Raw genomic sequence first — 15412 nt, 5'->3', positions numbered from 1 at the left:
GTTTGCGACTGGTATGTATTTAACATTTTTCTAACATTTGCTTATCTCCCTTTTTAGCAGAGCAAAGGCTTCCAAATCTCATCAAAAGGTAACAACATATACAGTTAAATAACATTGTTTTAGGGTTTGTGTATATGTGTGTTTGTAGAAATTCTTCCACTTCTACCAAGCAGTACTTGATTTCCCTTTAAGTAGTGGTGTAAATTTTACTTTGTAAATTTAAGTAAAAACTGAGTCCATTTAAAGAAAAAATTTTGAAAAATTATTTACTTACATAACAACAGGTGGTATGTAGCTATGGCAACAATGATGACAATGTTCTACAAATAACTGGTGTAGGGGAACTTTTACCTGGGAGTATGAGAACCTGTAGAGTTTGGATCCTAGAATATTTAGGTTGGAAGATGCCTTAGAAATAGATTCAAATCTTTTCTTGTACAGAAATGGAAAAAGACCCAAAGTGAGATGGTTTGCCTAAAGCCACAGAAAGGGTTGATGGCTGAGGAAGAAGAATTACTCAAGCTTTCCTAATTCCCTTCTCTCTTTCTGCCCCCCAAACTACTTGCCCAAGTCAGGTTATTTCAGGACCACTGAACCTTCCAGGTAGCCCTTAAAATCCTTGCTTCTCCCTGTCTGGGTATTGTTGGACTGGGCAGAATAAAGCTAAGACTGTGATAAAGCCCGTGATCAAATTCTACCAGGAACATGCCCACAGTCAAAATGAATTAGAGTTATTTAGCTTGTTTGTTAAGGGAGAATGCATTAAGAGAAACCATGAGGTATCTTGGTAAGAGGGAGTTGGGAAGAACTTATTGTAGGATTTGGGTCTGTGCTGGGTACCTCTAAGAGGGGTTTAAGGAAGTAGGGAACAGTTTTGAATTGGACACAGTCAAGAAGCAGGGACAATTCTGTAACAGGTATCTTAATTTTTATCCAGAAGGTAGGAGAATTAAAGCAGGGCCAGAGTTGTCACTGAAAAAGAACCAGGACCCACTCATGTTAGTCAGAAGAGGAGGATGTCGAGTCATATTTTGGTTCCTGAGTGGCCTTGTCTATGCCTTGTTCCAAATACAGAGTGGCCTTGTTTGATATTCGTTTATATTCTGTGAGCACTTGTTTATGTTCAGTGAGGAACAATGGGTCTAGCCGGCGGTTGAAGGGTTTTTCACTTTCTGACCTGCAAGCATTAGTCCTCCCAAATGTGAGACCCTGCCCTTCTCTCAGTGTTTCTGACCCTAAGTGGTTAAGTGTGCCTTGTCTAGGTGGCAGAGGTGGGGGAGAGCGGATCTTTGAGATCCTCTGCTCCAATTTCCCACCTCCTCCTGTAAGAATCCCTCAGCAACATCTGTTCTGGGAGCACGGGGTGGGGGGGTGGCGGGGGGGCGGGGGGGCAGAGCTCACTGTCACACAGAGCAACCCCGCCCATATTCATACAGTCAAAGCTAGGTTGTTTTCCCCCCTGGAGGGAAGGAAAAGTTTCCCCCGCACCTCTTAGGTTTAGTGATTGGGCCAGCTAGGCTTGGAGGCTTTCATACCATTCTGACAAAGAGCGATACAATTTAAATTTGTAGAGAAGTGATAAGACAAAGGAAAGGGGTTTATGGCTTTTAGGGGCCAGCCTGTAGGAAGGTAAATATATGGGAGAAACTAATGGAAGACAAGAGTTGTTTTAGGAAGGTTTGTTTTGTAGATTCCTCTCACCGATGAGAGTCTATCTAGAGTTGTCTCCTGTGATTAAATTTTGCCCCTCCTGGTAGAGAGGAGATGGGGGAACACCGTCACAAAGGGAAATTTATAGAGGGAGGGCAGAGACCTTTTCTGTGTCTACTTCTCAGGTGTCTTCAGCTGGAGGTAATCCTTATGCCAAAGTGGCATATTTGGGGGTGGAATGATCTGATCACTTACACTCCTATATATTGTTTCAAAAGGTAACCCATGTACTTTATTTTTTTTTTAGGTTAATGTGTTAATTTTTATTACAGTTTTATTGAGGTATAATTGGCATATAAAATTTTAAGATATTTAAAGTATACATCGTGATGATTTGATGTCTATATATTGTGAAAGGATTCCTCCGATCTGGTTAATTAACGGATATTTCAACTCACACATTTATCTTTTTGTTGTTGTTGTTCAGAACATTTAAGCTCTGTCCTCGTAGCAATTTTCAATTACACAATACAGTGTGATAAACTATAGTCACCATGTTTTCATTAGATACTCAGACTTTTTCTTCTTATAGCTGAAAGTGTGTATGCATTAACCAACCACTCCCTAATTCCTTCATCCTCCAGCCCACATCTGACTCTGTTTCTATGAGTTTGACCTTTTTTTTTTTTCGATGCCACATATAAATGATACCATTCATTATTTGTCTGTCTTTGTCTGGCTTATTTCACTTAGCATAGTATCCTCAAGGTCCATCCAAGTTGTTGAAAGTGGCAAGATTTCCTTCTTTCCTATAGCTGAACAGTATTTCATTATATGTATGTATGCCACATCTTCTTTATCCATTCATCCCTTCAGAGAAACTTAGGTTGTTTTCATAATTTGGCTATTGTGAATAATGCTGCAGTGAACTTGGGAATGAAGGTATATCTTCAATACCCTATTTTTATTTCCTTAGGATATGTATCCATAGTGGGGTTGCTGGAACATAGGATAGCTTTATTTCCTTTTCTCCACATCCTTGCCAGCACTTGTTATCACTTGTCTGCATGCTAGCCACTCTGAAAGCTGAGGTGATATCTCATTTTGGTTTTGATTTGTGTTCTCCTGATGATTAGTGATGTTGAGCACTTTTTAATGTAACTGTTAATTATTTTTTTGTCTACTTTGGAAAACTGTTCAGTTTCTCTGCCCGTTTTAAACTGGATTCTCTATTTCTTTTTCAACATCTTTATTGGAGTATAATTGCTTTATAATGTTGTGTTACTTTCTGCTGTATAACAAAGTGAATCAGCTGTATGCATACGTATATCCCCATATCCCCTCCCTCTTGCGTCTCCCACCCTCCATATCCCACCCCTCTAGGTGGTCGCAAAGCACTGAGCTGATCTCCCTGCGCTATGCTACTGCTTCCCACTAGCTATCTATTTTACATTTGGTAGTGTATATATGTCAGTGCCACTCTCTCACTTCATCCCAGCTTACCCTTCCCCTTCCCTGTGTCCTCAAGTCCATTTAGAGGTTATCTTTTAAAATTTAATTTTCTATTTGTAGCTGGTATATAGAAATATAATTGATTTTGTATATTGACTTAGTATTCAGCAAACTTGCAAAACTTATATTAACTTTAATAATGTGTATATAGAATTTTTTGTAATTTCTATATAAACAATCATGTCAGCTATAAACAATAAGTTATTCTTTTCTTCTAATACTTAAACATTTCATTTTTCTTGTCTCATTGCAATTACTAGAACTTGATTTTTTTAAAATACTGCATAAAAGAATGTCGACTGAAAAAAAAATACACAACCTAAAAGTTGAGAGTTATGTTTTATTCGGCAGACATTCTTAGGACTTAAAGCCCAGGAGACAGCATCTCAGATAAAGGCTGAGAAAACTGTTCCAAAGAGGAAAGGGGGAAGCCAGGACAGATAGGAGTTTTTGCAACACAACCAAGGTAGTCGGAACAAAAGGCTACTCTTAGTAAAAGAAAACTAGATATCTCAAGTTAAGGAATTTAGCACTTTCTATGTATGGCAAGATGCCAGAGTTTGAGCTCACTGAAATCATTCCTTTGACATGCACCTCAGCTATCTGGGTGCATATCCTGTGTTTTCTCATGCTGAGATTCCTCAAGCTGCACCGCTGGGAGTGGCTGCAGTCTGATGACTACTAGATGGCAGGCATTCTTTGTTTCCTTCCTGAGTTCCCTCAGGGTTCACTGTCCTACGGGAGGCTGTAATGTAGTAGCTAGATCCTTTGTTTACTGAGATGGCAGGCAGTATTTTATTTCTCAAGTACATACAGTGAAAATGTATTAGCTTACTCCCCCCGCCCCCCGCCATCTCCCAAATCTCTTTCCAGAGTTCTTGTATGCATATGCCAGCTGTGTATGTATTACCTGCCACTCCCCGTTTACCTGTTGTAGCGTTCCAACCACGTGGTGTTGTACATTGCTTATATCACATCACTTATTCATTCATTCAAGAAATATTTACCAAGCTCTTACTATGTGCCAGGCACTGTTCCCAGTGATGAGAGAACAGCAGGGAACAGCGAAATGCTTGCTCTTAAAAGAGTTTACGCTGTAGTGAAAATGTTAGAGCAGGCAGGTAGCTAGATATGAGCAGAGAAATAGGGGCAGGGGCCAGGTGGGAGGAAGTCAGGCATCTTGTAAACAGCAGGAGTCCATGGTCAAACAGAGAAAAGCAGGAACCTCCAGACTAACAGGAAACCACACATTTTGGGTGATAAGTGTCCTGAGAGCAGGCAAAGAAAGGTGAGGAAAGGCAGGAATCTCCTGCATCCGAATGTAACCTGTTGCTCATTACACTCTCATTACAATAAAATTAGCCTTATTAAATTAGCAGATTAGAAGTACCCATCATGCACCAACGCCATGACACTTCTGATCTAAACTAAATAAGGACAAAAATCCCTCCTCCCCTCGGGAAGATGGAGTTGGGATGAAAATCAGGGAATAGGACCCCAAACTCCTCTTTCCCCAGTGACTATTTCGCCCCTTCATTTGTATGCCCTTCATAACCGGCTTGCCAGAGAAGCTCAGGGCAGCAGCTCCTCACCTGTCTGCCCTCTCCCTCTGAGAGTGGATTCTTTTTTTTTTTTTTTTGCCGTACACAGGCCTCTCACTGCTGTGGCCTCTCCCGTTGCGGAGCACAGGCTCCAGACGCGCAGGCTCAGCGGCCATGGCTCACGGGCCCAGCCGCTCCGCGGCACGTGGGATCCTCCCGGACCGGGGCACGAACCCGTGTCCCCTGCATTGGCAGGCGGACTCTCAACCACTGCGCCACGAGGGAAGCCCCTAAGAGTGGATTCTTGCTTAAATGAATTCTCACTTTACTTTCTTAACCTCCCTGCTTTGTCTCCAAATTCTTTCACAACGAGGCAAGAACCTTAAACTCACTGGGAACAAAAAGAGACAGGCAATAAATAAGTGTATAAAATTCCATCAGATACTGACAAGAGCTGCGAAGAAAAATAAACCAGGAGAAGAGAAGACAGAGTTGGTGGGGTCTGCTATTTTAAATAGGCAGGGCAGGTCTTTTTGAAGACCTGACATTTGAGCAGAGATGTGAAGGAAGTGAGGAAGTCATGGGGATATCTGGAGGAAGAGTGGTCCCAATGTGGAACAGCAAGAGGAAAGGCCCTGAGATAGAAGTATGCTTAACTTAAAAACCACAAAGCCAGGGTGGCTGGAGCATGGACAAGAGGGAAAATGGTGAGAGATGGGATTGGACAGCATCCAGGGAGGTAGTTCATTTGGAGGCGGACGGGGTCTGTTGATCATGGTAACTCTAGATTTTGTTCAGCACACTTAAAGGTTTTGAGCAGGGGAAGGATGTGATCATGTTCACATTTTCTTTTTTTTTTTTCGGTAGGCGGACCTCTCACTGTTGTGGCCTCCCCCGTTGCAGAGCACAGGCTCCAGATGCGCAGGCTCAGCAGCCATGGCTCACGGGCCCAGGCACTCCGCGGCATGTGGGATCTTCCCGGACCGGGGCACGAACCCGTGTCCCCTGCATCGGCAGGCGGACTCTCAACCACTGCGCCACCAGGGAAGCCCCATGTTCACATTTTTAAAGGATCGTTTTGGTTGCTGGCTGGAGAAGAGACTGGGGCAGGGTTGGAAGTTAGAGTAGAAGCAAAGACAGGGCTAGTTAGGAGACTATCGCTGTGTGAAGTGAAAAATGTTGCCTGCCATATGTCGACTGAAAAAAATGCACAACATAAGAGTTGTGAGTTAAGTTTTATTTGGGGCAAAATGAGGACTATAGCCCGGGAGACAGCATTTCAGATAGCTCTGAGAAACAGCTCCAAAGAGGTAGGGGGGGAGGTCACTGTGTATGTGATTTTGGTGAAGGGGGGGTACATGCAGTCAAGCACACATTTTTGCAGAAGGTGGCTGCTAGTCACGAGAAGCAGACATCACCATGAAAGATTTTAGTGCTTTTCTAGATAAGAGGAAATGTAAGAATTGGACTCATAAAATCTTCTCTTAAAATATATATAACCATCTGGGGCTTCCCTGGTGGCGCAGTGGTTGAGAGTCCGCCTGCCGATGCAGGGGACACGGGTTCGTGCCTCCGTCTGGGAAGATCCCACATGCCGCGGAGCAGCTGGGCCCGTGAGCCATGGCCGTTGAGCCTGCGCGTCCGGAGCCTGTGCTCTGCAACGGGAGAGGCCACAACAGTAAGAGGCCCGCGTACCGCAAAAAAAAAAAAAAAAAAAAAAAAAAGTAACCATCTGAAGACCTGTTCTGCCAGTTTTTCCTAGAGCACAGAGTGCCTCCTTCCTGATCTCCACCCTGAACTCCTTTCACTGAGTGTTGAAGGTCAGCAGCTGCAGCAACTCATAATTTAATCCTTGTAGAGGCAGGTGGCAAGTGCCAATTTGTAGGTGACACATAACAGTAAACAAAGGATGCTGCAGCCATCAAACCACTACAGACACCCCAGATAGCGAGGCCTGAAGGAACTCAGGATGGAGACCAACGGGCTGCCAAACCTCAGCCACTGCAGTCACCCCCAGCTGTGCACCCTGGGGGATTCAGGATGGAGAAAAGCAGGATACTGGCCCTAGATAGTTAAGGTGCATATCAAAGGAATGATTTCAGTGAGGCCAGACTCTTGCATCTTCCCATACACAGAAAAGTGCTAAATTCCTCAACTTGAGATATGTTTTTCTTTAATTAACAGTAATCTTTGTTGCAAAAACTCAAATATATTCTGACTCCTCCCTCGTTTCTTTGGAGCAGTCTCTCAGAGCTGTCTGAGAGGCTGTGTCCAGCCAAATAAAACATAATTCTCAACTTTTAGGTTGTGCTTTTTTTTTTTTTTCAGTCAACAGCTATATGCATAGCTTGAAGCTAGGTCTATATGGAAACTGTATCTGTATCTACCTCAGTCCCTCTTAATTCTTTCTCTGGTAATCCATTTTACAGATGTACCATAATTAATCTGTTACTGATGGACGTTTAGACTGGTCTCAGCCCTTTTGCTGTTACAAACAATGGAGCAATGAATATTCTTTATGCTCATGTTCCAAGATTATCTGCAGGATTATTCCAGGAAGTATAACTGCTAGTCACGAGTTAAAGTACATTATTTCTCATATTGAAATTAAATCTGGTGATCGAATTCTCACCATGAGCCCAAAGAAACAAGTTTTTTTTTGTTTCTTTTTCTAGTTTTTTTAAAAAAATTCTTTGTCCCACCACCGTTTTGGAAATTAAAGAGGGAGAGGCATGTGCCACCCTTCCCACATCAATTTTCACGTCTTTAAATATTCCCAGTCTAGCAAGCTTCCGCCTGCAGCTCTGTCATCTCCCGGAATACTCTCCATCTCAGCTGACAGAGAAACTGAGGCACAGGCAGGATATGAAGCCCAAGTTCTCCCCCGGCCTGGCTGTCCCCCTTTCCCCCAAAGCTTCCTTCCTTCTCCCGTCCCTCCGGGCCAAGTTTGAGGCTTCCAACCCCACCCGGGTCCCCCTCCGCTCCGGACCCGGACTTCCGCCCGCTTTCCCCTCCTCCGCCCGCTTTCCCCTCCTCCGCCCGCTTTCCCCTCCTCCGCCCGCTTTTCCCTCCTCCGCCCGCTTTTCCCTCCTCCGCCCGCTAGGGGGCTGCGGAAGGGGCCGCGAGGCCTTCTGGTCCCTTCCGAGCCGCCGTAGCGCGAGCCGCGGGAGTTCGGCAGCTCCGGTCGCCAAGGCAACGGGCTTCGCTGCGCTCGGCGGGCGCCAGGCAGCCCGGGGGAGGCGCTGCGGGCCTGCGGCCCGGGCTCGGCTGGCGGCGGGACGGCAGGTGAGCAGGGGCAGGGCGGGCAGTCGCGGTCTTAACGCGCGGTTCCCGGCGTCGACTCGTCTCAGCGGGCGAGGGGCTGGGCCGCTGGGGACTCCCGGGAAGGAGACGGGGCCTGACCTTTATCCGCTCCCCCCACCCTTGGCGCCAGGGCTGCGCCCCCTCTTGCCCTTTACCCATCCAGCGCTTTGGTCTGTTTATTATATTTGGGGGCCATTGGCGTGATTCGAAAGTTTTTTTTTTAAAGCTCTTCTTATTTGGGGTCGAGGAATAACTCAGAATTGCAGAAAATGTGCGTCTGTGCGACTCTTCTGGGGCCAGAGAGGATTAACTTCTTTGTCCATCAGTTTTCCCATCTGCAGAATGGGGATAATGATAGCACCTATCTTAGAAGCATTACAAAGCAAATAATATATTTCAAATCCTTGCAGGTAAGCCTTGGGAGCTTTCGTTGTTACTACTACTACTACAAGGAGGTCCATCATTGAGCATGTGTTGTGTATCAGGGCCTGGGCTAATTGCCAGGGGTAAAAAAGTGAATGAGACATCTTGTCCTCGGGGAACTCCACAGATTTAAGGTATAAATAGGAACTCATTGTGGTTCCAGCTATGATTTTGGACATACAGGGGACTGTGAATGCACAGAGAAGGCAGTTAACCCAGATTTCCGGAGATGAGGTTGGGGAGGATGGTCAAAGAGAGTTTCCAAAAGAAGATGACTTCCAAAATGAGACATGAAGGCTGCCTCTGTATTGGCCGGAAGATGAAGCTGGTGGAGTGCATAGTGTTCTAGGAGAGAGAACGGCCAGTGCAAGGTTTTGGGGAGAGAGTGCAGGCTTCTTGGGCATCTGCAGGGATTTCATAGCCTGTTTAGAGACAGATTCCGGGAAGTGGAAGTGATCTGGCTCGGTGTGTTTGAGAGATAAGCAGGTGCTCTTCTTATAGAAGAAAGACTTTACTTGTATCTCCTCCTGAGTTTGGACTTTGTCATGGGGGTTAGTGGGGAGCACCAAAGGATTTAAATCAGGCAGTGAGTGTGTGTTGCGTGATCAGAGATATGGTTTTCAAAAGATCAGTATTTTTTTTGTTCTTTCTTGGTCTCATCACTTCTCCAGTCTGTTTTTCATATTGCAGCTCTTCATTTATGGGGATTCAAAAAAATATTAACTGAGCACCTATTATGTGCCAGGCACTGTGTAAGTAGTAAGGAATCAGGTTCCTGCCCTCATGGCATGTATTCCAGACATTAAAGGTACATTCATGGAGACGAAAGCAGTCCAGTACAACTGGAACTGAATCAGTATTGGAAGAGACCCATCCAGAGAGTTTTTTCTTTTTTCTTTTGAAGGCTCAGGTCATTCAGGGCCACTATCTTGTACACTCTAGGCAGAACCATTCACTTAGAACTACACCAAGAAGAAATGGCCAGAGAAGTGGGAGGAAAACTAGGAGAGTGTAGTAATGAAAGCCCAAGGAAGAGGTCCACTTTGCTGGATGCCGCTGAGATTTCAAGTGAAAGAAGTTAAACGTTAAAATGTGCCTTTTGCATAAGTAAATATAGAGGTCACTGAAGACCCAGTTGAGCAGATTTGGTGAAATGATGGGGGTGGAATCTATAATATCGGCAGGTTCCAAAGGTTCAATGTAATATGTCAGTGGGATGAGGAGAGAGTGGGATGTGAGAAAGTAAAGGCAAAGTGTAGGCAGCTCCAAGAAGTTTGGCTGTGAAGAGAAGCGAGAAGGCTGGAGAGCAATTGGGGAATCAGGTGAAGTCGTTATAAGCAGGAGAGAGACACAAGCAGATTTAAATGCTGATGGCAAACAGCCAGTAGTGAGGGAGAGACTGAGAAAATACAGGAGATGAAGGGGAAGATCAATGGCACAACTTTCCAGTGAATGTGAGAGTGGATGCAATCCACAGCACAGATCCTTTACAAAGAGTCTGATGACGGCTTTTTTGTTTTGTTTAGTTTTGGAGACGTGGGAAGCAAGGTAATTGCTGAAAAGGAGCACACCTGTGTAATGCAACCAGAAGAAATAAGTAAAAGATGTAAGCATGGAGAGAAAGTTCTATTTTCTTTCTCAACAGATAGGAGACATTTATTGAACTAACATTGTGTTAAGCACTCTCCATGCAGTCTCAGTTGAAAACGTGATCTTTACATCAACCCTGGGAGATAGCCTCTAGTGTAATTCCTAGCTGATGGATGAGGAAATGGAGGTAATGCTTAGCCAAGGTCACACAGGATTTGAATCCTGGCCTGCCTGAGCCAGAGCTTTTGCTCTTAATCGCTACCTAAATGATACGATTGTCTGCCTCTGATATGATTATCTGCTGAGAAAATTCAAGAGAATTGAGTTAAAAATAAGCAAGCTACAAGAGAGACAAAAAGCAATAGTAAGAAGATGGAATTGTAGGTGAAATGACAATAGCAACATGAAAAATAAATACCTAGGAATAAACTTTAAAATAAATGTGCCTAGCTAGTCAGATAGAATAAGAGTTGGCTGGAGGTTTGGAGGCATGGGTCAGGATGGGTGCTTGTGTGAAGAGGAGGTATTTTTGCCTTGGGAAAATCGGGGTAGGGATACCAGAAAAAAAGGCATGTAAAGAAACCAGATGTCTGTTATGGACATGATGAGAAAATATGCAAACTTGTTGACTGTGATGTTTTTATAATATTGAAAAACTGAAAGCCGACTGGTTAAATCATGATGCAGTTATATGATGGGTACTATCAGCTGTTAAAAAAGGAGGCGGGAGCCATATATATGAGAAGGATGTTTACATCATATGGTTAGGTGTGAAAAACAGATGACCGTATGTTTCTATTTTTGTTTTTGTTAAGTGTATACATATTTATAGGAAAAATGTCTAGAAAGATGAGTTGTTTAAAACAATTTTTTATTTTTAATTGTGGTCAAATACCCATAAACTTATCATAACCGTTTTTAAGTGTTAAGGATATTCACAGTGTTGTGCAGTCAACCTCCAGAACTTTTTCATCTTGTGGAACTGAAACTTTATACCCATTAAAACAACTCCACGGGGGCTTCCTTGGTAGCGCAGTGGTTGAGAGTCCGCCTGCCGATGCAGGGGACGGGTTCGTGCCCCGGTCCGGGAAGATCCCGCATGCCGCAGAGCGGCTGGGCCCGTGAGCCATGGCCGCTGAGCCTGCGCGTCTGGAGCCTGTGCTCCGCAACGGGAGAGGCCACAACAGTGAGAGGCCCGTGTACCACAAAAAAAAAATCAAACAAAAAAACAACTCCATGTTTCCCCCCTCCCCCTAGCTCCTGGCAACCGCCATTCTACTTTCTGTTTCTATGGATTTGGCCACTCTGGATACTTCATATAAGTGGAATCATACAATATTTGTCTTTTTGCGATTGGCTTTTTTCACTTAACATCATGTCCTCAAGGTTTGTGTATGTTGTAGCATGTGTCAGAATTTCCTTCCTTTTTAAGGCTAAATAACATTCCATGTGTGGATATACACATTTTGTACCTACATTGTATTTATGAACACATTTTGTTTATCCATTCCATAGATGGACATTTGGGTTGCTTTCCCCTTTTGGCTATTTTGAATAATGCTGCTACAAACATGAATGTGCCAGAAAGATAAGTTCTTTATGTCTGTGTCCTGAGATCATGGGGAGACTTTTATTCCTTTCCTTATTGCCTTATTTTTCTTTTTTATGAGCATGAATGGCTTTCATAATTGGAAAAAGCAATAAGGATATATCCTATTTAGGGAGATGGGGGAGTAAAAGTTAAAAAAAAAGGGCCTCGTCTAGGGCAGTGGCAGCAGGAATGGAGTGGAGTGGGCAGATTTGAGAGACATTTCAGGAGAATCAACAGGACTTGACAACTAAGAGGTAAGGGAGAAAGGCGTGGAGGATGAAGCCTTGGGGGCCTGTAGGGAGAAGGGGCTTAGACTAGAGGAGGAGGGAGGAAATAAGGCTAGAGAGCCACCTGAGCCTTTTTGTTCAGGAGTTTGGACTCTTTCCTGAAAGCAGAGGGAAACCATTGAAAGGAAGGGAAATGACTTAAATCAGATTCGCATTATAGAAAGATCACCCTGGCTCCCGCCAACCCATTCTGCAAGCTGAAGCCAGATAGCGACAGATTTCCCTTTGTGTTACTTAGACTTGAACCTTTGTTAATTTCCTTTTATTTGAGATGAAGCATTAATGCTGGAAGATGCAAATCTATTCTTCTCAAAGCACCTGGAATATTTTAAACAAAGTCCTATTTAGATTACCTTGATTCTTAATTGCATTCAGTTGTATCTTAACACAGTCTCCTGAAAATTACTTTCTACCTTTAGCAGGGGAAATATAACTGGGAAAGTAAACAAGAAATATAAACAGCTCAAGTTAGAGACTTTCAAATTTTTTTTTAAAGATTTTATTTATTTTTGGCTGTGTTGGGTCTTTGGTGCTGTGCGCAGCCTTTCTCTAGTTGCAGCGAGCGGGGGCTAGTCTTCATTGCAGTGCGAGGGTTTCTCATTGCAATGGCTTCTCTTGTTGCAGAGCACAGGCTCTAGGCGCACAAGCTTCAGTAGTTGTGGCACGCGGCTTCAGCACTTGTGGCTCACGGGCTCTAGAGTATAGGCTCAGTAGTTGTGGCGCCCGGGCTTAGTTGCTCCGCGGCATGTGGGATCTTCCTGGACCAGGGCTCGAACCCGTGTCTCCTGCATTGGTAGGTGGATTCCTAACCACTGTGCCACCAGAGAAGCCGCAAGACCTGCAATTGATTGCAATATCTTTGACACTCTCCTTTGGGGAGAAAGGGGCCAGTGAAGTAAACAGTGTCTTATTAAAGGATTACTACAAAACAAAAATTGTTGAGAGTTAAAATGGATTCAGCTTATTACCTATTTCTATTCCCACAAACCTGTAATGTGTCTCTGCTTCCAGAGCGTTTCAGAGAGGGAATTAACTATCGTGCTGATGTTCTTAAGCGTTTTGTAGTTTATGAGAGCTGCATGTCCAAAAGATGTGAACCCATGATCTCATTTCATTCCTCCCAGTAACTCTTCAATAGGGATTATCATTTCTGTTTTCAGATGAGGAAATTGAAGATCAAAGGATTTAAGAAACCTCCCAGCTCCTACATCTAATGAATTCCGGAGTTTGAATCCAGGTTTTCTTATTTTCTTTTTATATTATAGCTTCTTATTATGGAAAGTTTTAAACATATACAAAAGTACAAAGATGGTATAATACCTTATACCCCAGCTTCAACAGATACCAACGTATGGTCAGTTTTATTTGATCTATAGCCCCCACTCCCTCCCCACCTTAGATTATATTAAAGCAAATCCTAGACATCGTATCATTTCATCTATAAATACTTTAATATACATCTAAGAGGTAAGGGTTTTTTTCACCCCCTTTTTCTGCCTATAATCACACCTAAGAAAATGAACATAGTAATTCCTAAATATTACCTAGTATCCGTTTGGTATTCAGTTTCCTCAGTTATCTCATAAATGTCTTTTTACAGTTGGTTTGTTTGAATTGGGATCCAAACAAGGACCACCTGTTACATCTGGGTGATAGTCTCGTAAATCTTTGAATCTATAGGAATTGCATCTCCTCGCGCCCCCCCCCCCCCCCCCCCCCCCCCCCCCCGCCGGGCCCTTGCCCTTTATTTGTTGAAAAATCAGGTCATTTGTCCTGTAAGACTACTCTGGATTTGGCTGGTTAGATCCCTTTAATGTGTTCCTCCCTTTATTTTTTTGTCCATTGTACTTCATGGGTGGTGCTGTGTATCACATCAGCAGGCAGTAAAGGCTGGCTCTCACCTTATGTGATAGTAAGATTGATCATTGGGTTCAGGTGTTTGTTGGAAGGATCCCTTCATTGTAAGTTTCTCATTAGCCTTTCACAGAATGGTTTTAGCAGCTGTTAATTATCATTGCCAAGATCGATTTCATTGGGGGGGTGGTTGCAAAATGAATACAGGTTTTCCTGATGCCAAGTCATGTGCTCTGTTAAATCCCACTGTCTCCTGATTAAAGGAAACCTTTGCACGACTGTCATGTATTTTCCTCTCTGGTAGGTGGAGAAAATTCCCTCAGTTAATAATTCAGCTTAATATATATTTTTTTAAGCAAACAGCCTGTATGTTCTGTCCAATACTGGTTACTTACAACATTGCTTTTCTGGGTTGGTCTTATGTGCTGGCAAAACCACACTGTGAAGGGCTGCTTGTACCAGTGCTTTTCAAACCGTAGGTTGTTACCTACAGTAGGTTGGGAATTAGTAGGTAGAGGAATTATTTGGGAGAGGAGTTCCAGCATATTTTTTTCTTTTAGTGGGAAAAAACCCCCAGTAGAACAGAAAAAAGATTATATCTCATATATTAAGAATAAGCTTTCTTTTGTAAAACTTTTTTTCAGCCCTTTTTATATATGTGTAAGCCAATGGTATAAAATGTATTCCACATTGCGGGCATGTTCCAGTGTTTAGATGACCACCCTGAGATGTAGCAAATTTCTCAGCCAAGGATTCAATTATGTTCAAATCTACTACTTACAAAATAGTGCAGTACATTGATCCATTTTAGAATGTCGTTTAAAAGATTTTTTGGGTGACCACCAGTTAACCAAAATTACATTACCCCCAATAACCTAATCCTCTACTATTCCAGTTGGATTGAATACATGGAGAAATGTGAACTCTCCAGGGATTTTCATATATAGATACTTTCGATTGTCTGTTGCCCTTGAGGTGGGGTAGATGATTTCAGCCAACACTGACATCATTGAAAGCATGCTGGAGTCTCATCAGTATGAGTTGGTTGGGAAGAGGAGGGAAGTCAGGACTGGGCCTGTGGAGAAACTGACTCAGCCTCTTGGCTGGCTTCTGGGGCATGGGAGTGGGGTGAGGGCAGCCATTCCTCCCAGGCTCACAGTGGTAACAAAAGTAGTCCTAATATTTGTTCCTGCCCTGACTAGGATTGGCTAGGACATGAGTGGGCGGGGTATTTAGTGACACCAGCCACAGAGGCCTAGGAAATGCAGATGTTGCACTGTGTCGTGCAGTTAACATTTTAAAGCAATGGAGACTGGAATCAGAGAGTGTGTGTTGCTCAGAATCAACCAGTAAATGCGGGAGCAAAGTTTCAAGGCTTTACCATATTCTGAATATTGTAATATTCTGAATAAATGTATGGCGTTGAGTAAGTTCTTTAATAATAGGACCTACTGCATAGAGTTGTTCTAAGGATTGACTATGTAGTTAAATCACTTAACATAGTGCCTGTTCATGGGAACTCTTCAGTAAATATTAGCTGCTATTATTTTTTTTTTCTTCTTTTTTTTTCATTTTTTTCTTCTTTCTTTTTTGATAATGAACTTAATTTATGTATATTTTTGACCTCTCCTTATTGATTAAATGATTAAAACAGTATTAGA

General features: G+C 43.2%; 1 protein-coding gene across 2 annotated transcripts in view; it reads left to right on the top strand.

Annotated features, from left to right (window-relative positions):
• Positions 1-7911: 7911 nt before the first annotated feature.
• The window catches only part of PKIG (cAMP-dependent protein kinase inhibitor gamma), a 100852-nt gene continuing 93351 nt past the window's right edge, over positions 7912-15412 (top strand). The window contains exons 1-2 of one of the 2 annotated variants that reach the window (XM_060123551.1): positions 7964-7988; positions 13058-13134. The gene's annotated coding sequence lies outside the window, so the exon portion shown is untranslated. Of the gene's footprint in view, positions 7989-13057; positions 13135-15412 lie in introns of both variants that reach the window. The other variant, XM_060123552.1, reaches the window with a different exon arrangement.

This window comes from Lagenorhynchus albirostris, chromosome 15 (assembly GCF_949774975.1).
Source record: "Lagenorhynchus albirostris chromosome 15, mLagAlb1.1, whole genome shotgun sequence".
Lineage (NCBI taxonomy): Eukaryota > Metazoa > Chordata > Mammalia > Artiodactyla > Delphinidae > Lagenorhynchus > Lagenorhynchus albirostris.
The sequence above is the reverse complement of the archived record's forward strand: the minus strand, read 5'-3'. Positions and strand labels throughout refer to the sequence as shown.